General features: G+C 43.8%; 1 protein-coding gene and 1 long non-coding RNA gene across 4 annotated transcripts in view; one reads left to right on the top strand and one right to left on the bottom strand.

Annotated features, from left to right (window-relative positions):
• The window catches only part of PTPRT (protein tyrosine phosphatase receptor type T), a 1,034,103-nt gene that overhangs the window by 154,419 nt on the left and 857,857 nt on the right, over positions 1 to 21,827 (top strand). The window lies entirely within an intron of this gene.
• Positions 641 to 21,535, bottom strand: LOC102457735 (uncharacterized). Its single transcript, XR_003091254.3, has 5 exons — positions 15,583 to 21,535; positions 10,067 to 10,313; positions 6,325 to 6,636; positions 4,741 to 4,788; positions 641 to 4,271 (listed from the first exon to the last, which is right to left on the bottom strand). It is a non-coding gene; the product is annotated as an uncharacterized LOC102457735 (long non-coding RNA).

Raw genomic sequence — 21,827 nt, 5'->3', positions numbered from 1 at the left:
AACTGTTCTGGGATACCTTCTGGAAAAGCTCGGTAGTCTAGACATACACTTACACTCCAGGAGGTGCACAGCTCTCTGTCTCCAATACATGCCAAAAAGCAAATATTGACCCCATCTTCAATTCACCTTTTTTGTGCAAATCCTTGGTGACCTCTGTTACAGTTCAGGGTGGGCTATTACAATAAAGCAGAGGTGGAGTGCATCATAGTACTCTGACAACATATACCCAGAACCACCCACTGCAAAGTCTTGGTCCAGCTTCCACCCATAGTTTAACCCAGAGTACAAAGGGACACAGGCACTGTGCGATAGCTTCCCACAGTGCATCGCTTTCAAAATTGATGGTAGCCTCCCAAACAGGGACGCACTACTTTGACTTATTTGAATAGTGTTGAATTCTCTTGCGAAGTACAGATACACACCTTGGATTTAACAAAATGGGGTGGAAAGACATTGACATTAATAAATTTGATCTAATCTCGTAGTGTAGACATGGACTTAGTTTGTCTTGAGCAACATTAGTTGTTGATGTAACTCAAAGGCTATACTTTGTGATCAGTTACAATATCAACCTTCTCCAGAACAATGCAACAGTATAGCATTCAAAATTAACCTTTCAAATCTTGAACAATAAACAGAATTGAAATTTTTAATAAAATAGTTTACTATGGGTAGACTGGAAAAATCACCTATGTTTAATTTTACATCTAAGGATATCATCCAAAGAAGGGACACAAAGAAAAAGCAGTAGAAAGTAGAAATATTCTAGTCAGATCAAATATAATAGTCATAACTGACTTATTTTATCATCATGGACTGCCAGAGAATATTCAGGCAGTTCATAAAACACAGTAGGCATTTGCAGCAGATCTTCTAATTCAAATACCTTTTACACCTCATTAAAATGGAAATTCTTCTCAGCCTCAGCTATGGCAATGCTACCATCCCCTATAATAATAATGGAAGATTTTGTACAAACTGTCCCATTTCAAAAGGCAAAAAGGCGTCCTGGCAGTGCAGTCTCCATCCTCCATTGAAATTTTGGTCATTGTTCGCTTGAAGACATTCAAGGTAAACAATGTAAATATGCTTGTTATGGTGTTATTTGGCACCATATTTAATATACGCTGCACAGACAGTGGCGCCTGCAAATCAGTAGTCCTTTGTCTACGGCACGTTGTGTTTAGGCACTGGCTACCATTTGGCACTGGCTACATTTGAGGAACATATTTCCAGCACAATCTATAATTCTTCATGCTCTGCCTTTTCAAATATCATACTGGTCATGAGTAGTGCTGAGTGTTACCAGTTTGCATGAAACGTCTTACAAAACATCTGTCAGATACAAATTATGACAGCGGTGAGTTGTGGCAAATGAATGTTTCAGGCCTGATGAGATGTATAGTCTGGTATACCATCTGCCATTAGTCATTCAGGTGCTCCTTGGGTCACAATTGGTAATCTAGGGAAACTGTACTAATGACTGCTGGCCTAAAAGTACTGTAAATTTGCTAGCCTGGAACAAAGGGCTCTGCTGTCAGTAAACTTCAGCCCTATTTTCACTTCATTTTTATGCCTGAATTTGAGAAATCATCTCCTGCTCCAACAGCTAGATTCTTGTTGATTCTTGTGATCCTCTAGCTGCAAGGTTGCCACTCCATGCAGATGCAGTACCTCTGAATTATTTCCAACAATGCAACATTCTCCCCCTCACATTTTTACCTGGTTGGGAGTTTGATTTTTAAAAACTTATTTGTTAAGTTACCCAAGCTTGACTGCTTAGTTACTGTGCTGGGCTTGCTTCAAAGGTCAACAGTTTGACTGTTGTTTTGGGGAAGAAGGAGAAGCTTTTATAAATATACTGCAACTGGAAGGATTTTTGTACATACTCTCCAAAACAGTTCACATTTTTGCTAGGACACAGTTTAAGCTGAAAAATGACTATTTTGTTTGCATAAAACCATCATTTTGGAACTGTACATCTTTTGAAACCAATGTGATTTCTAACACATCTCAGTGTTAATGGTAAAGTACTTCTCTTTAAAGGCCTGATCCCAGATTCACTGAAGGCAGTGGCAAATCAATGGATTTTAAATCAGATTCTTAAATAGGAGTATATATTCACTAGTAAATCATTATTTTTTCCCTTGAATTACATGATCCACATCCCACTGAAATCAATGGCAGTCCTACAGATGCAGTCTTTCCATTGATACCCGTAGATCTGTGAATAGGCCCTTAAAAATGATTGAGGAGAGATTCTGTAGCTCTGCTTTTCCTTTGCTGCATCTGTTATTCCCTGGTGCTTCTGCCTTTCTGTTTCTCCTTTCTTAGCACGCAGAGCAGCTGCTGCTTTTGTTTTTGGTATATGGCTAAGACAATCTTGCATTAGTGTTATGATCTATATCGAGTCTTTGTGCACACGGAACCATGGATATGAATCATTTTCTGTAAAAATCTCAAAAAATATGAACAATAAAAATAAAGCGAATATCAGCTTTGTCAGTGTGTTTGCAAGAGAATGACCTTGATAGCTTTCACTCATGCAATTCATGAATAATGCCAATGATTGGAGGGGGGAGGGGAGAGTTTTAAAATTATAAGTACTTGAATAGCAATCTTGGAGTAGGTCCGAGCATATTCTATGCAACAAAACTAGTTGATGAATTTTGCCTTTTCTGTCAGATTTGTATGCAAAGAGATCCCATTCTCAGTGGAGTTTTTTTTCAGAATCGGTGTCTTTGCTAAACTAAAAATTATTGCCTGGCCTCTATTTCACAGAAAGTATATATTTGCCATCCTATGTTTTTGCCAAATTTGTTAGTCACATGGTGTTATTTTTCTGACTGAGTGAAAACCAGCCCATCGAGTATTGTAAATGGAATTCTTATTGCACCTGAGCATGAATCTTCCAAAAAATTGTAAGCACATAGGGTACGTCTAGACTACATTCTTCTGGCGACAGAGGCATGTAGATTAGACTACCCGGCATAGGAAAATGAAGCAGCGATTTAAACAATCGCCGCTTCATTTAAATTTACATGGCTACCGCACTGAGCTGATCAGCTGTTTGTCGGCTCAGCGCAGTAGTCTGGACGCGCGGGGGTCGACATCAAAGGCATTTGTCGACCCCCCAGGTATGCCTCCAAAAACAAAAGACTAAGGCTACGTCTAGACTGGCATGATTTTCCGCAAATGCTTTTAATGGAAAAGTTTTCTGTTAAAAGCATTTGCGGAAAAGAGCGTCTAGCATTTTTTGCGGAAAAGCGTCCGTGCCTATCTAGATGCGCTTTTGTGCAAAAAAGCCCCGATCGCCATTTTTGCCATCGGTGTTTTTTTGCGCAAAACAAATCTGAGCTGTCTACACTGGCCCTTTTGCGCAAAAGGACTTTTGCCTGAATGGGAGCAGCATAGTATTTCCGCAAGAAGCACTGATTTCTTAATGAGATCGTCAGTGTTCTTGCGGAAATTCAAACGGCCAGTGTAGACAGCTGGCAAGGTTTTCCGCAAAAGCAAGTGCCAGTCTAGACACAGCCTAAATGTACTGTTGAATGTGGCAAAGGGGTTTCCTGTGAAGCAAGATGCAGTGGGTTGCCCACTTAGTGAGTGCCTCCCTTGTGGCTAGGATTGGCTTTATAGGCACCCTGCATCTTCTAGCCACTCTTGAGGGCCCCATAAATAGAGCACTGCATATCTGCAGATATCTGCTTTATATCCATGGGAGATGGATGCAAATATCTGTGGCTCATTTTTGCAGGTATAGATGTGGATATGGATACAAATTTTGCATCTGAAAACCTGCACATTTGTGGATTTCCACTTTATATCTTCAGGTTTCCACATCTGCTGATACGGATATCTGCGGGTATATTTGCGGCTACAGATGTGGAAGTAGATAAAAAAATTATATTTTATATCGGCACAGGGCTCTATCCAGAAGAACTTCACACAGCCTCTCTTGTGGCCAACAGCCCTTTCATCCAGGCTGGTTTAACAACAGAAATTGTTCAGACAATCCTCAGAGAATCCCCAAAATGAAGTCCACAACCATAACACAAGCTGATGCTCAGCCCGAGTTGTTCTGCCACCCACGGAGATCTTCTCCTAGTCTGTCCACCCAAAGCCACCAGCCCCAGCCCAGTTGTCTTTCTCTTGTCATTAATATCCAGCAGTTTCTTGCACCTCTTTATAAGGAATCTCCTGACCCAATGTAGGTGTGTCTCTTCAGGAGTCAGGGCTGGCTACCCTCAGTCTTCAGGAGTCAAGCTGCCCTGTGCCACAGGGGTATGAATTAGGGATGTGAACAATTAACCTGTTATGCTTACTGGATAATGGTTAACTGGTTCCCTGGGAGCAGCACCCTGCCAGCAGCCTGCCATGTACAGAGGGCTGCTTTATCCCTGGCCACCAGGTCTTAGTGGCTGGGAGCTGGGACCGACAGCCCTAGAGCAGGGGCTGGGAGATGGCCCTCAATGACGGCCTAGAGACTGCCGTGGCAGGAAGCTGGCTGAGCCAGTCCTAGCCGCAGTGTGGGGACTGGGAGCCAGAAGATCTTGTCTCAGCCTGGGGACTGGGAGTGGGAGCCCCATTGGCTTGGGGGCAGGAGTGGTGTGAGATGCTGCTTAGTTGGTTAACAGGTTAAATGTTAGGTTAACCTATCATTTGACCAGCTGACTGATTACCCAGGATTTTACATCCCTTGTAAGAATAGATTCTAGAATTCAGGGAAGTTTTTGTTACCTTGATTGTTGCCTCCAAGTTCTGTTCTCCTTTCCATTTCTCCAGTCCCTGTGGAGATGAAGGTGGATGGTGATATGTAAATAGTGGCAGGTTCATTTCTACCGCTTTCCAGTTAATGGGAGGTTGTGTTGGCACATTGTCTCATCCTCTCCTAGCAGAGGGGATGTGGAGAGCTGGTGGGGTGTGCTCTCTCTCCACTCCCAAAGGTATAGTATGCATTAAAACCTTTATCCCCATCTATCCTTGTGCTAACAGGAGCTGTTCCATTGCACTCAGTGATGGCAGCCATTTACAGATAAGCAACTCTGCTAGTTTGCTCCTCAGAACTGATGTTGGGCACCTCTCCAAACACATTGTGGTGGAACATTCACAAAGTATATTTTGGAGGGAATCAAGCAGAACTGAGACACAGTCACACTGATCAAACCTACCACTGTCACTAAAAATATTCCAAAAGTTGCTATTTGCAGCAAAACCCATCATAGTGGCTTTCTGCACACACTTTTTCTAAAAAGCATGCTGATTTAACTTAATTTGGGATGCATCAACCGTGGCAGTGCATGTGGGTTTTTGCCTCAGTGAGGTACTAAGTTATCATACTTGCTACTTTGATTTGTGCCAGATTTCTGTGGCTAATAGCAATGTGGGACCAAAGACCATTTCAGGTTGCTTATATTTCCTGCAGTGCTGGAAAGAGATTTCCCCTGTAAGCTACCCACAGGCCATGCTCAGTGTACAGCCTTGCCTCAGGTTCTATTTCATAGAACACTAAAACTGGAAGAGACCTCGAGAGGTCATCGAGTCCAGTCCCCTGCCCTCACGGCAGGACCAAGCGCTGTCTAGACCATCCCTGATAGATGTCTGTCTAACTTGCTCTTAAATATCTCCAGAGATGGAGATTCCACAACCTCTCTACGCAACTTTTTCCTGTGTAACCCTTCTGCCAGGACAAGTTAATTGCAGCAAGGGCCGGGTTCAATATCTAGGGGTCTCCTCCCAACAACATAATACAACGCCGGCTCAAGCCCCCACCCCGTGACCTGGGAAATCTTACACACACCCCTGGGTGCCTCAAAGAGGCAATTCTTCCCCTCTCGCAAGCACAGAGCCTTGGTATAGCAGCAAATCTTTAATAACACACGGTAACTGACATCAGCATTGAAGTGGGAAAACACCACAACTCAGATTCAAAAACCAGACATGAGCAAAGACCCACCCCCCAGCCACAAATCACCCAAAGTCTGACACCCCAAAAGTCTCTACCCTGGGTCAGTGCTGCCCCAGGGTTCAAAAGTTCACCTGGCAGGGTTTTACCGTCCCAGCCTGGGTGCAAGGGAGGGGACAGGGGTTGATACACCTTATGCGGTCCACCAGCGGCTCTGCCTCTCTGTAGGTTTCTGCTGCCGCAATTGACGCAAATCATTCTGCCACACTCCACCTGCTGTCCTGTGAGCCACTCCAGCAGTCTCACGGAGCAGTATCTGCTCCGCCAGCCCGCCTCAGTCCACGCTCCCCAGCCACCAGCTGGTAGGTCCCGCAGCTGTGCCACCGGCTGCCCATCGGTCATCCCCACCAGCCACTCACCTGCGTCCACCAGTCTCCCCTGCAAACTGCTCTGTTAGCCGTCCCACAATCTGCTCTGCTAGTAGCTCAGCAACAGTGATTTCAGCTCACAGTAGATTTCAGCTATTCAGCAGTATGGCACCAGGCTCCCCTCAGTAAACAATGATTTCAACTCTTCAATAAGTTCAGCTCGCAGTAGAAGAGCCTCAGTGCAAGTGCACCATTGGCCCACAATGAAGCCAGCAAGAGAGGAGGAGGAGAAGGTGCAATCAGTGTGTTTTGGATCCTCAGAGACAGCCATTATTTTGAATTACCTTGCAGTGTAGACATACCCTGAAAGAATTGGTCTTGTTTAGTTTGAAAAGGAGAAGACTGAGAGGGGACATGATAGTGGTTTTCAAGTATCTGAAAGGGTGTCATAGGGAGTAGGGAGGCAAATTGTTCTCCTTGGCCTCTGAGCATAGAACAAGAAGCAATGGGGTTAAACTGCAGCAAGGGAGGCTTAGGTTGGACATTAGGAAAAACTTCCTGTCATTGTTAAACACTGTGGCTGCGTCTAGACTGGCATGATTGTGCAGAAATACTTTTAACAGAAAAGTTTTTCTGTTAAAAGTATTTCCGCAAAAGCGCGTCTAGATTGGCACGGATGCTTTTTGCGGAAAAGCATCCGTGGCCAGTCTAGACGCGATTTTGCGCAAGAAAGCCCCGATCGCCATTTTAACCATCGGGGCTTTTTTGAGCAAAACAGTTCTTCCCTGTCTACACTGGCCCTCTTGCACAAGTATTCTTGGGCAAAGGGGCTTTTTTCCGAGCATGAGCATGAAAGTATTTGCACAAAAAGCACTGATTTTGTACATTACAAAGTCAGTGCTCTTGCGCAAATTCAAGCGGCCAGTGTAGACAGCTGGCAAGTTTTTGCACAAAAGCAGTTGCTTTTGCGCAAAATCTTGCCAGTCTAGACGCACCAGCTACATCTAGATTGCATCCCTTTTTCGTAAAAGGGATGCAAATTAGACGTATCGCAATTGCTAATGAAGCGGGGATTTAAATCTCCCCTGCTTCATTAGCATAAAAATGGCTGCCGCTTTTTTCCAGCACGGAGCTTTGCCGGAAAATAGCACCAGTCTAGACGCGGATCTTTCGGAAAATAAAGCCTTTTCCGAAAGATCCCTTATCACTCTTAAAATAAGGGAACTGTTTCGCCATAAACTAAGTAGCACTCGCTAGACAAGGGGCATGGGTTCCAAAGCCAGTCAGAGTGAGAGAGGCTGGGGACTCATATTTAGCTTGTTGTCCACTATGACCCCTAGATCCCTTTCTGCAGTACTCCTTCTGTAGACAGACTCTTCCCATTCTGTATGTGTGAAGCAGATTCCTTCCTAAATGGAGTATTTTGCATTTGCCCTCATTAAACTTTATCCTATTTATCTCTTACCATTTCTCCAGTTTGTCCAGATCACTTTGAATTATGGACCTATCCTTCAAAGTAGTTGCAGCCCCTCCCAGCTTGGTATCATCTGCAAACTTAATAAGCGTACTCTCTATTCCAATATCAAAATCGTCGATTAAGATAACAGAACCAATCTCAAAACAGACCTTTGTGGAATCCCACTTGTAATGCCCTTCCAGCAGGATTGTGAACCGTTAATAACCACTCTCTGAAAATAGTTATCCAGCCAGTTATGCACCCATCTTATAGTAGCCCCGTCTAAGTTGTATTTTCTAGTTTATTGATAAGGTTATGCGAGAGCGTGTCAAATGCTTTACTAAAGTCTAGGTATACCACATCCACCAATTCTCCCTTATCCACAAGACTTTCTATCCTATCCAAGAAAGCTATCTAGGGTTGCCAGGTATCCAGTTTTGAACCGGACAGTCCAGTATTTGAGGTTTCTGTCCAGGAAATAAACTGAGAAAATACCAGACATATAAATGTCCAGAATTTTCTAATTAAGTAAGTTTTATTGTTATGAGTATCAGTACATAGTTGTGTACTGCCTGGCTGGTAGACATACTACCAGCCAGGCAGTACGCAACTACTCAGTAGAGAGGAGGAGGGTGGGGGCGGGGCCAGGGAGGGATGGAATCCTCAGGGATGGACTCGCCCGTGATTTGCCGGGACTGTGTGTGGGATGGGCAGCACCTCAGAATCTGCGTGCGCCTGGGCCACCCCTGTTTCCCGCTGGCCGATTCTCTCCCCCCCTCCCGGCCAGCCCTGCTTCCTGCCGGCCGGTTCTTCCCTCCCTCCCCCCGACCTCTTTCCCTCTGGGCCGGTTCCCCTCCCTCCCCCATCTGAGGTCAAGTGTGTCCGGTATTATTTTTTTAAGCCATCTGGTAACCCTAAAGCTATCAAATTGGTTTGACATGATTTATTCTTTCCAAATCCATGCTGGCTGTTATCTATCACCTTTTTTTCTTCCAGATGTTTGCAGATGAATTCCTTAATTATTTGCTCCATTATTTTTCCTGGCACAGAAGTTAAACTGTCTGTTTTGTAGTTTCCTGAGTTGCTCTTATTTCTATTTTTATAGATGGGCACTAGATGGAATCTTCTGGAATCTGTCCTGTTTTCCATGATTTTTCAAAGATGAGAGCTAAAGGCTCAGATACCTCCTTTGTCAGCTCCTTGAGTATTCTAGGATGCAACTAGCCCTAAAGAGCATGAAACTCTGGGGTTTGTGTTCAGGCCCATATGCAGGAATTTTGGAGGGTGTGTGCTTTTTTTGTAAATGTGGACCGCAATTTTTTTAAATATAAAAGAGTTCAACATAGCCATGCAGTGAGGGAGTTAATAAGAAATAAGAGAGGTTAATGAAAAATTTGAGACGACACAGTGTTTGGTAAAATGATTTTGTTATAACATACTAAAAAATGATACAGTAAATAAAGGTTTTATAGAAATTACTTTCTGGGATCATGGCAGTCAGCACAGCCACCTTGGCCTCCCCACTCCCTCTGATGCTCTACCCACTCAGCAAGGCCAGCAGCGGCTGAGTGCAGGCGGGGCTTCTAGCCAGTGGGGCAGGGCCTGGGCTGCCCCTCGTAGCTGGGGGGCAACGTACTGCCAGCCCTGCTGCTCTGCCCCCAAGCTCCCACAACACAGCATTCTCCCATCTTCTTAACACAGTGGTTCTCAAATTTTTTGGCCCATGGACTACCTGGTTCAATGCAAACCTTTCCGTGGACCACCAGTTGCTAATGGAAACTCGCTGTTAATTACATAATTACACCTGCGCCATTTTGCTAGTGCTGCAGGTAGGGAGAACAATTGAATTTAACCAATAGGAAAGGAACTATTAATTTAAATTATTAAACAGACCAAGCATTTTACTTTCTCATGTTAGTTTATCAAGCTTCATTTTAAATAAAGTAAAATATTAATTTATGTCCAACACAGAAGGTTCCCATGTTTTCTTTATTTATGGCAGAGGTTGAGAACCGTTTATGGATCGGGGGCCACTGACTCTCAGAAAAATCAATTGGAGACCACACTAGTGAGAAGCAGAAGAACCCTCCAAAAATGTAACATCCTTAGTGATGATGCAGGTTGGAAGTAGGGTTTCTAGCCAGGGAGAAAGGGCAAGAGCAAGAGAAGGTGCAATGTTTTATCAGGAGGGAGGGTGCAGGAGTGGGCAGGGGGTAGGGTGTCTGGTCAGGGGAGAGGGTGCAAGAGCAAGGGAGGGTGCCAGAGCAGATGGGGGGTGCAGGGTCTCAGTATGGGGGCATGAGGGTATGGGGCTCTGGGCATAAGGGGGGCACTTACTTGACTTCATCTTCTGTGCCAGTCCTTGGGCTGGATTCTGGCCAATGGGAGCAGCAGGCAAAGCCTCCAGCAGCCTGTCCCAGCTGAGGGAGGGGAAGGAGCGTGCTTCTTCACCATGAGTGATTGTGCAGTGAGGCTCAAGGCTTTCTTCCTCCTTCCCCCTCCCCCAAGAGAAGATGTTGGCGCTCCAACCTCATGGTGAGAGGTGAAGGGAGGGTGAAGCTGGAGTGCCAGCATGGGCTTCCTGCTGTGGGGGAAGGAGGGAGAATGAGCTCGAGTCTGGTTTTGCTGTTTGTAAACCAAATGAAAGGAAAGTTCTGATGTGTATATATGTAGATTGCTTTTCTTACTTGTATGCAGATCAGGAACGTGATTTGTAATAGCATTTGGATATTTGTAAAGGCTCCTCTACTGCCATGGAGGATTGCAGAAACAATGCAATTCAGCTGAAAAGCAGCTCAGAGAGTTTCCCCTTAACTTGTGCTTTTCTTTTGCATATAGGCAGAATGCACCTGTGCAAACTACTGAATCCTGAGAAGCACTTTGCAATTTTCACAAAGCCAGAAATGAGTGTACTTGGCACTTGCAGAGATCCTTAGGGCGTGTTTCAAATACTAATGTATTGAGTCTCACAAAGGCCCTTTTACAGGTAGGAAACAGAAGTGGAGCCGTCTTAAAATCATAGGGCTGAAAGAGATCTCATGAGGTCATCGAGTCCAACCCTCTGTCCAAAGCAGGACCAATCCCAACTAAATCCTCCCAGCCAGGGCTTTGTCAAGCGGAGACTTAAAGACCTCTAGGGATGGAGATTCCACCCCCGCCTTAGGTAACCCATTCCAGTGCTTCACCACCCTCCTAGTGAAATAGTTTTTCCTAATATGCAACCTAGACCTCTCCCACTGCAACTTGAGACCATTGCTCCTTGTTCTGCCATCCGTCACTACTGAGAACAAGCTTAAGTTAGATAGTCCTGAAATCTAAAGCCACATCAAACCATGACAGAGGTATTTGGTTGCTAATTGAGTCATCTTTCCAATGTGAGACACTTCCCATCCCAAGTGTAGTAGGAATTTTCAGTTTTCCTTCATTACTTACTCAAATCACTTTGAACTAAACAATGGACCCAGCCATGCAAAGCCTTGTTGACTTAAGCAGCTGCTACTCCCCTACATAAAGATTTGTGGATTGGGAAAGTGCAGCCTGCAGTCGCACTGCCACTTGGAACACTTTTTCTGTTGAAACTTAATGCAGAATCACAGCAAAAAGTTTTGCAAAAAGATTGTGTGAATTAAAAACACTTTGTTTTCTATTTATTTTTTATATTTTTTATTTAAATATTTTTACCCCGCCTTCTACTTAAAATATTCAAGGTGGCTTACAAGAACAAACAAACAAAATACAAAAATATATAAAATTTTAAAATATGAGAATTTAAAATTTGATGGTAGCTTGTTGACTTTTGTCCCTTGCATAACATAACAGGTAAAACCTCACACAATGAATATATCTTTCAGAAACAAGCTTCTTAACAATACCCAGGAGAGGCAAGTATCCTATTTTATACCTGGATAACCTTAAGCTCTTAAAGGTTAAGTGATTTGCCCAGAGTTGTATATAGCATGTTAGTTTCAGAACTGCTCTTTCTATTCTAGAGGGGTGGATCATGGCATGGCACTGTTTGCACATGTAGTCTTGTAACATTTTGTTTTGGGGGGGAAGGATGGGAAGGAATTTATACTTTGTACTCTTCACATTACCCCTGTATTGTATTTCCAGTGTCTTAAGCTGGAGAGACATTGGCTGTACAATAATTCTCTAACATCCTGGATCAATTTCTTCCAGCCCGCTGGGGAAAACTGAGACTATTTAATTTGGAAGACAGTGGTTTAAGGTCACTTGTTTTCCTTTAGAACAATAAAGTTCCTCCTCAGAGGAATTCATGAATTACCAGATCAACTCCTTGCTTGAGTGTTCGAAGCATAGGGCAACATTTCTACAAATGCAAAGCCTTCTTGTAGCCCAGGAATATGCGGGGAGGAGAAGAAATGTGTTTCCCTATTGCAACTAGAGTATTGGTGGTAGGTGATATGATATCCTGAGAATTGCAGCTTTCTTAATTTCATGCTGGGGCTGGGAAGGGCACACCAGGGTGTGAATGGATGGTGATTATTTCCTAGCATCTTCCCCTGCTCCCCCCCCCCATTTTCTTTCCAGCTGATCCTAAGAACTGTAGGAGTCCATGTAATTAAGTGAGCTCCCCTAGCAACTGCAACCATCGAGATCAATGTTTTACACTCATTCTGTATCTTTCCATCCCAGTACCACATTATGGATCTCTCCAAGGGCATATTCACTTACAGCAGCTGTTGGCTGAAATTTTTATCGGGCCTTATTATCGGGTAATTAAAACCCAAGAATCTTCAGATATTTAAGCTCCATTAAATTGAAGTAACAGATGTTTAGATCAGTGCAGGGCAGGGAAGATGGAGCGTGAGAATTGTAAGTGAGTCAATGTTCCAATAGGAGCAGAGGATGTAGAGATAGTGTTATGAAGCCATCTTCATCTTGCATAGGGTCATAGAATCATAGAAACCCAGAGCTGGAAGAGACCTCAGGAGGTCATCAAGTCCAACCCTTTGCCCAAAGCAGGACCAATCCTAATGGGTCTTCCCATTACAGCCCCAGAGTTGGCTACAGACAGTCCTGGGATGCACTGCAAGACCCCTTTGTGTTGGTTCTCATCGCACTTCCAAAGAGGTGCCAGCAGAATTGTTGCAATGGTATCTGGGCACTCTTGCAACTGGATCCTCAGCATATATCAAATCATTTTGGAAATCCACTTCAGAATGGAGCTCACTTTCCAGCAGTTAGCTTCCAAGAGCAGATCAATGTTTTTAAGTTTTACTGGCATAATTACATCTGCTGGGCTGTGAATTTTTGCCAACAGTTGTGTCCCTAAAAGCTAAGCATAGTCACAGTTATCAGTGTAGCTTAATTAAGTTTTGCTGGTATAACTACCTTCTATTTTAATTAAAGTGGCACAATGTCCAGGTGTGCATAAAACCTAGGTGTGGTTAGTGTATGTAACACAGTGAGGCCCAGATTCAGCCTTGTGCTTTTGGAGAGGCTACCTGATTGTGAAAGGAAGTATTGCATTGTCTTAGTTACCACATGTTGGAAACTCCCTTAATGTTTTATTAGCACTTCACTCTTGAGAAGAAATTACTTTCCTGAGATATTTAAGCATCATTAACCCTATTTTATGAGGAGGAAAATTAAGGATATGCAGGGAATCTTAAGCAGAGCTGGAATAGAACCCAAATCACCTGAGTCTCAGTTCAATGTCCTTTATCCTCTTAGGGTTGCCAGGTGTCTGGTTTTTACCTGGACAGTCCGTTATTTCTGGCCCCTGTCCGGTAAAAAAACCCAGAAAATACTAGACATGTAAAATGTCTGGGTTGTTTTTTTTTTGTTTGTTTTTTTGGCAGAAGGCCAGTAGGGACATTCTTCCCCTACCATTTCTGGTGGGGGTGGCGGGAGCGAGAAGCACGGGGATTCTTAAAGGTGCAGTGACCTTTTTTTTTTTTTTTTTTGTTCTCCTAGGATTGGGAGGGGCGGGTGTTTGGTTTGGTTTGGTTTGGGTTTTTTTTGGCTCAACAAGTTTGGTCTCCCTTTTTTTTTGGTTGATTGGTTGGTTGGTTGGTTGGGTTTTTTTTTTGCTCAACCAAGTTTTTTTCCTGCCATGTTCAAGATTTTTGGTGAAAGCATCTGGCAAGCCTATATTCTCTGCACTAAACCAGAGCTGCTTGAAGCTGGAACAGTCCCTCTATAACTTTGTGTGGGACTAGTTGGTGTTTCTGATTATTTTGCACACTTTGAATAGGAAGTTCAAAAAGCATTTCTTCTGAGCACTGGGATACAGTGGGGGCAGTGCACAGACAGTATGTGTGGCGGAACGGTAGTGTTCGCAGGCAACTGTATAGTGGGGATGCTGAGAGTTACTGATCCAAACTGCAAACCTGAGTCTGATGGAAAGCACTTCAAGCAGGGCTGTGCTGCAACACCCCTTGTTCCAGCACCAGTGGGTTAATGTCCATTGACTAAGCTGCATGGTCCAGGACTAGAATAAGGTGTTGGTACTGCTGGTCAAGCTCTGAAGTTCTTACACAGCTGTGCATGCGGAAACTCCCAACACTGTGTGTGCTTGGCTTTCTAATTCTAAACAACACTTTCTCAAGCATTGAAAGATCACATTGAAACACCCTCTCCCCCCGATTTTAATGCAACAGCTCACAAAGTAGAAAAATGCAATTAAACACCAATTTTTAGTAGGGCATGTGCACACTGGGAACATTTGTTCATTTGCAGCAGTGACAAAGCCACTAGCCTCAAACTCACCGCAATCTAATTTCTTCCTCTGTTAACTGTTTCTGCCGCTGACTCAATAGCTGAACTTTTCAGCTCCTTTCAATTACATTAAATTCATGGTTGTGATTTTGCAGCTGAGTAAGGTCTGGTAGCAAATCTCAGCAAACCCAAATGTGGCAGCTGGCTGAAGCCTCATAGCTTGGCTTTCACATTACATAGGGCTATTTGAGACTCACCAGATGGAGCATGGAAACGTAGGCATTGGAGAGTGCACTGTCCCAATTCCTCCCTGTGAGGGCAGCTGCAGCAGGGGGGATAGAGGCTGTAGACTCTTGGGGCTCGCACAGCGAAGAGGGGCTGATAAAATCATTATATCACTTTAATTTTTAGCCTCAAGGGATCACATCAGAAGTACAGTCATTTAACTGCAAGCTCCAATACGTTATGTTAGTCAGCCCTTCAGAAAACCCACCCAAAGAGTAAAGAATGAAACACTGGGCTTGAGATGTAAATACACTACAGACAGTCCCCGGGTTACGTACAAGATAGGGACTGTAGGTTTGTTCTTAAGTTGAATTTGTATGTAAGTCGGAACTGGTACATATTGTAGGGGAAACTCTGGCCAAACATTTCTCCAGAGCTCAGTTTTATTCTCCCACACCTCACTTCCCTCAGTCCTTTATTCTCAAGCTGAGGTGTCTGCTGAGAAAAGCCGCTCCGCGTCTCCCTGGTCTGCTGGGGGCGGCACTAGCTTTGCGTCTCCCTGGTCTGCTGGGGGGAAGCAGCTAGTGCGGGGTTGCCTCACCCCATTTGTAAGTAGGGATCTGATGTAAGTCGGATCCATGTAACCCGGGGACTGCCTGTACTCAGTTATGAAGTGGACTGAGCAGGATAGTTGTCCTTCAGTTCTCTGATCAGTGAGTTCCCTCTCCCCTCTCTTTCTGCCAGGTTTAAAGAAAGGGGGATGACTGCCCTTTCCACTTCACTTCTGGTCACTGGCAAATGAGAAACCCTTCCAAAAACCCACATGAAAAACCAACCAGTACTTAGCAGTTTCCCAGGCTTTCGTGGAAAGCTCCTTTACTACCAGTGCTGCAGTAGCGTGTTCCTAACAGCAGATAATGCTCTATGAATTTATAAATACTCACACTTATAAGCTCCTTTCTTGTGACTTAAAATGGAGCCTGATAACAGCCAGAAAGGTCATCTTCTGATTTCAGAGAAAGTTCTTCCAGAAAATCTGCCCTGGGTTTAGAATAGCCACGTTTCCACTCTGAGACCAGGGAGACTGAAAGGGGAAAGCAAGAAGTTAATTCTTCAGTGTGCAGCCTGTGTCTCGGTGTTCCTTCCTTTTGTCACTTTGTATTAAAGCACCTTATGAGTTATGTCTAAGGATACATTGAAGTGGGCCTTCAAACGTACCTATATAACCTTCCCAAATTGTGGTAGCTTGCTCCACTCTTCCTGTCCTTTACCCTCTTCCTTTGAGGAATTTAACATAAGCCACTAATAGAAGTTTTGTAGGTGCAAGCTCTATAAACTTGCTCCCCCAGACACAGATTGGACTTTGAATGGAGCGTGTGCATGTGTTTGTATCTGAAAAATGCAAGTGCATGTGCGTACGTCTGAAACTTTGTTTGTGGCAGGGCTGGATGCTGCACATGTACTCCTTACACAATAGATGTGCCCAAATAGATGCACATTATGTGGAAGCAAAGTCATACCATGTCTCTCTCACATGATAATGTCAGAAGCAGTAAGACAGCTTTACTACTTGTCACCAGCTGGTGTGAAGTTTTTGACTAGTCTGAAGAAACCAGTGGCATAATCATAAAAATGCCCAGTTGAGCTTCATAAGGACATAAATTCATGTATCCTCCTATAAGACAGGTGATATTTCCTAAGGAGTTGGGAAAACCAACCAATATTGTATGTATGACTGTGGGTTTAGAGTTCCTTTGACAGAAGGTGGATGTTTGCTACTTGGAGAAGAAGAAACAACAGTTTGTGCAGTGAGGTGTCTGCGTGTTCCCCTTCAACCAGAAATGTTGGTTCAATACAGCACTTCAGCCATTTGGGATGTAAAGAAAAGGCTTATCCATTAGCTTCTGATTTTTTTCAACAAAACTGAAGACAGCATATTACTGTTGTTCTAGTCCATCTTTAGTGACATTATGGATCTTTGTTGTCAGTCTACTATTCATCAAGCCTTCTTATAAAATCAAGTTGGATTGTTCGCTGAGTTATTAGAGGGCACAATGTCATTCTGACATCTGGATGTCTATTTTGAAGAGGCATTAAAATCCTCGGAGGCTTAAATGAGAAAAATTCTCAGAGGCTTTGTTACAGAGGCCCCTGTAACAAAGCTGCCACACCAGAATGTGTGGCCATCTGTATGTAGTTCTACAACAACTCTTGATTCACTTTCCCACACTCTCCTTTGACCCTATCTACTCTTAGTGTAGTGACTGTTCCCTCTGGCTCGGCCACTTGACAAAGTCCAGCCTCTTTCTGGGGGACTCTAATTGCAGAGGCATTCTCATATTTGTGCATAGCCTCTGGCTGGTTATCAGTTGTCTTATGCCCGCTGGAGTACTGTTGATTTGGCCTGTTTAAATTATTTGAGTATTGATTCAAACACTTATGCACGTGCAGCCATTTGAAGCATATTTCCCCTTTCTTTGCTCCTTTTGAAAGGGAGCTTATTTACATTTTACAGGGAGCTCCCTAGGTAATGTTCCAAATGTGTGGAGAAAGTGAAGAGATTGTTCTCAAAATGTAATTAATCCATAGCAATTCTCTTTCCTTGTCTCCTTTTTGTCTAGTTGGTCCAAAGAGTGTTCATGTGACATGCTAAGAAAATATATATATAAGAAGCTGGCTAGATTAGATGATCTTCCAGGGCAAATTTCTGCATTCCAAATTTTTAAGAAGGCAGAAGGCAAGAGTCCTGCACTGAAAAAGGACTCTTTGCACAAGAAGGGTTTAGGTGTTTATCTGGCCATTTATGTCTATAACTATCCCTTTTCAAACATTTTAAAGTGATTATGCAGGTGCTCCTCCGGAGATATAGCCTGAGATTATTCTCATTTCATAGACTCATAGACTTTAAGGTCAGAAGGGACCATTATGATCATCTAGTCTGACCCCCTGCACACTGCAGGCCACAGAATCTCACCCACCCCCTCCTAGAATAATCCTCTCACCTATATCTCAGATATTGAAGCCTTCAAATACTTTGAAGACCACAAGATGCAGAGAATCCTCCAGCTGTGATCTGTACCCCATGCTACAATGGAAGGTGAAAAACCTCCAGGGTCTCTGCCAATCTACCCTGGAGGAAAATTCCTTCCTGACCCCAAATATGGCGATCAGTTAACCCTGAGCATGTGGACAAGACTCACCAGCCAGACACCCAGGAAGTTCTCTAAAGTAACTCCTATCATCCCTCCATTGACCTATTTCCCACTGATAATGAATGGTTAATTAGTTACCAAGATCATGTTATCTCATCCAACCATCCCCTTCATAAACCCATCGGCTGTGTCTACATTGGCACCCCTTTCTGGAAAAGGGATGCTAATGTAGCACATCGGAATAGCAAAATCCGCAGGGGATTTAAATATTTGCATTAACATGGCTGCCGCTTTTTTCCGGCTTGGGGATAAGCCAGAGAAAAGCAGCAGTCTAGACGTGATTCTCCGGAAAATAAGCCCTTTTCCTTTCAAGTAGGAATAAGAGATCCTCCGGAAAAGGGCTTATTTTCCGGAGAATCACGTCTAGACTGGCGCTTTTCTCCGGCTTATCCCCATTTTGCTATTCCGAAGTCTACATTAGCATCCCTTTTCCGGAAGGGATGCCAGTGTAGACGTAGCCATCTAGTTTAATCTTGAAACCAGATAAATCTTTTACCCCCACTACTTCCCTTGGAAGGCCGTTCCAGAACTTCACTCCTCTAATGGTTAGAAACCTTCGTCTAATCTCAAGTCTAAACTTCCTACTAGCCAGTTTATATCCATTTGTTCTTGTCTCCACATTGGTATTAAGCTTAAATAATTCCTCTCCCTCCCTCCCTGGTATTTATCCCTCTAATATATTTAAAGTGTGCAATCATGTCCCCTCTCAGCCTTCTTTTGGTTAAGGTAAACAAGCCAAGCTCCTTAAGTCTCCTTTCATAAGACACGTTTTCCATTCCTCAGATCATCCTAGTGGCCCTTCTTTGTACCTGTTCCAGTTTGAATTCATCCTTCTTAAACATGGGAGACCAGAACTGCACACAGTATTCCAAATGGGGTCTCACCAATTCCTTGTATAATGGCACTAACACCTTCTTATCCCTACTGGAAATACCTCGCCTAATACATCTCAAGACCATATTAGCCTTTTTCACGGCCATGTCACAATGGCGGCTCATAGTCATCCTATAATCAACCAGAACTCCAAGGTCCTTCTCCTCCTCCGTTACTTCCAAATGATGTGTCCCCAGCTTATAACTAAAATTCTTGTTATTAATCCCTAAATGCATAACCTTACACTTCTCACTATTAAATTTCATCCTATAGCTGTCACTCCAATTTACAAGATCATCCAGATCTTCCTGTATGATATCCTGATCCTTTTCTGAATTGGCACAAGCTCCCAACTTTGTGTCATCCACAAATTTTATCAGGACACTTCCACTTTTGGTGCCAACGTCAGCGATAAAAAGATTAAATAAAATTGGCCCCAAAACTGATCCCTGAGGAACTCCGCTAGTAACCTTCCTCCAACCTGACAGTTTACCTTTCAATATAACCTGCTGTAGTCTCCTCTTTAACCAGTTGCGTATCCACCACTCAACTTCCATATTAATCCCTATCTTTTCCAATTTAACCAATAATTCCCCACGTGGTACTGTATCAAATGCCTTACTAAAGTTGAGGTAGATTAGATCCACTGCATTTCCTTTATCTAAAAAATCTGTTACTTTCTCAAAAAAGGAGATCAGGTTGGTTTGGCACGATCTACCTTTTGTAAAACCATGTTGTAATTTGTCCCAATTGCCATTAGCCTCAATGTCCCTAACAACTTTCTCCTTCAAACTTTTTTCCAGGATCTTGCATATTACAGATGTCAAAATAACAGGCCTATAGTTACCCAGGTCGCTTTTTTTCCCTTTCTTAAAAATAGGAACTATATTAGCAATTCTCTAGTCAAATGGTACAACCCCTGAGTTTAGAGATTTATTAAAAATTTTTGCTAATGGACTTGCAAGTTCATGTGCCAGTTCCTTTAATATTCTTGGATGAAGATTATCTGGGCCCCCCCGATTTACTCCCATTAAGCTGTTCAAGTTTGGCTTTTACCTTGGATATGGTAATATCTACTTCCACATCCTTAGTCCCATTTGTTATGTTACCATTATCCCTAAGCTCTTCATTAGCCTCATTAAAGACTGAAGCAAAGTATTTGCTTAGATATTGGGCCATTCCTAGATTATCCTTAACCTCCACTCCATCCTTAGTAATTAGCGGTCCTACTTCTTCTTTTTTTGTTTTTTTCCTATTTATATGACTATAAAACCTTTTACTATTGATTTTAATTTCCTTTGCAAGGTCCAACTCTACCTGACTTTTAGCCTTTCTCACTTTGTCCCTACATGCTCTAACCTCAATAAGGTAGCTTTCTTTACTGATCCCTCCCATTTTCCACTCCTTATATGCTTTTTGCTTTTTCTTAATCACCTCTCTGAGATGCTTGCTCATCTAGCTTGGTCTAACACACCTGCCTATAAATTTTTTCCCTTTTCTTGGGATACAGGCTTCTGACAGCTTCTGCAACTTTAACTTAAAATAATTCCAGGCCTCCTCCACCTCAAGATCCATAATTTCTTTAGTCCAATCAACTTCCCTAACTAATTTCCTTAATTTATTAAAGTTAGCCCTTTTGAAATAAAAAACCCTAGTCTCAGATTTATTTTTGTTTAGCCTTCCATTTAATTTGAACTGAATTAGCTCATGAACACTCGAGCCAAGGTTGTCCCCTACAACCATTTCATCTATGAGGTCCTCGCTACTCACCAAAACCAAATCTAAAATAGCATCCCCCCCTTGTTGGTTCAGCAACTACTTGATGAAGGAATTCATCAGCTATCACATCTAGGATAATCTGAGACCTATTATTATTACTAGCACTTGTTCTCTAGTCTATGTCTGGAAAGTTGAAATCTCCCATGATTATTCAGTTTCCGTGAGTATTTACTTCATTAAAACCATTTCCCAGAGAGGCAGATGAAAACATGGGAGAAGGCAAAGGTGGTGTTAAGTAACTTCTGTGCATTCTCTCTCCTGGCTGGGTGCCCACCAAAGATAATTTGGGCAGCTGTAGCAAGATGAGTGGTAGCTCTGAAAGCTCTTCCCCCTCATGCTCTCAGCACTTAGCCATGCCAGGGCTTCTGAGAATGGGTCTCTAGGCAGCTGTCAGGATCCCTGCTCACCAGCTGCCCCGCAACAGAAGTGAGTGGGGAGGAGTCCAGTGAATGACAGTGGGTGTGGGTGTGCAAGGCTTGTGGCAGAGCGAAGATGCAGCACATAGGGCTTGCTGCTCCCCTGCTGGTCCATCACTGCAGCCCCCACTGTGCCCTGACTCTTGGCCAGCAGGGCCTCACTTGTTTCCAGCCGGTACTCACTGAGCGCTCTGGTGGCTGTCCAGAGTGGGGCAGGTGGTAGGCAGCAGCTGGTTAAGCGTCACCCCTACTGCCTACCAATTGGCCCTTTACATGCTCTTGCTCTTCCTGCTTTGCTCCATAACTCTTCCAAGTCCTATTGCTCCTTTGTATCTCCCCTGGTGCGGCACATCCCACTCCGGCGCTATGCAGAGAACCTGCCCCTGGTCAGAGCACTCAGCTCACCAACAGCCTGGCTGACAAGCTTCTTCTTTCCCCCCACTACCTCCAGCCTGGGGCACTGCGCATGCTCGCCCGACACAGCCCTGGCATGGGGAAGCTTCATCACCTCTAACCTACATTCTAGGTTGCCAGGGTGGTGGTGGGGGAAACATTTTCCAGCCTGTTTACACCCTAACCCTGAAGGCTTCATAGAAGCCTCTTGAACAGGGGCTTAGTACCCTCTTCACCCAACCCACCCTCCACTCCAGAGAATGCAGGGCTGCTCCATCCTCATAGACACCCTCCCCTGCTGAGCCCCTTTTTTGGCTGGGATTGTGTGTGTCATGAAAGCTGCTATAGTCAGGTTCCCTAAGCCCTGGTACACAACTCAGCCTTAGAGCTCACCCCTTTCTGCCCATGCTATCACTAGGGGACAGGAGGTGGCTGGTGGTGGAGGTGTTAGCTGCCTTTTGGCTCTGTGGGTAGGAAGGTACACGCTGCTTCCAACCACAGTGGAGCAGGAGTGGA

This window comes from Pelodiscus sinensis, chromosome 17 (assembly GCF_052426305.1).
Source record: "Pelodiscus sinensis isolate ZL-2025 chromosome 17, ASM5242630v1, whole genome shotgun sequence".
In the NCBI taxonomy this organism is placed as follows: Eukaryota; Metazoa; Chordata; order Testudines; family Trionychidae; genus Pelodiscus; species Pelodiscus sinensis.
Note: the sequence above shows the minus strand (reverse complement) of the source record. Positions and strands in the feature narration are given on the sequence as shown.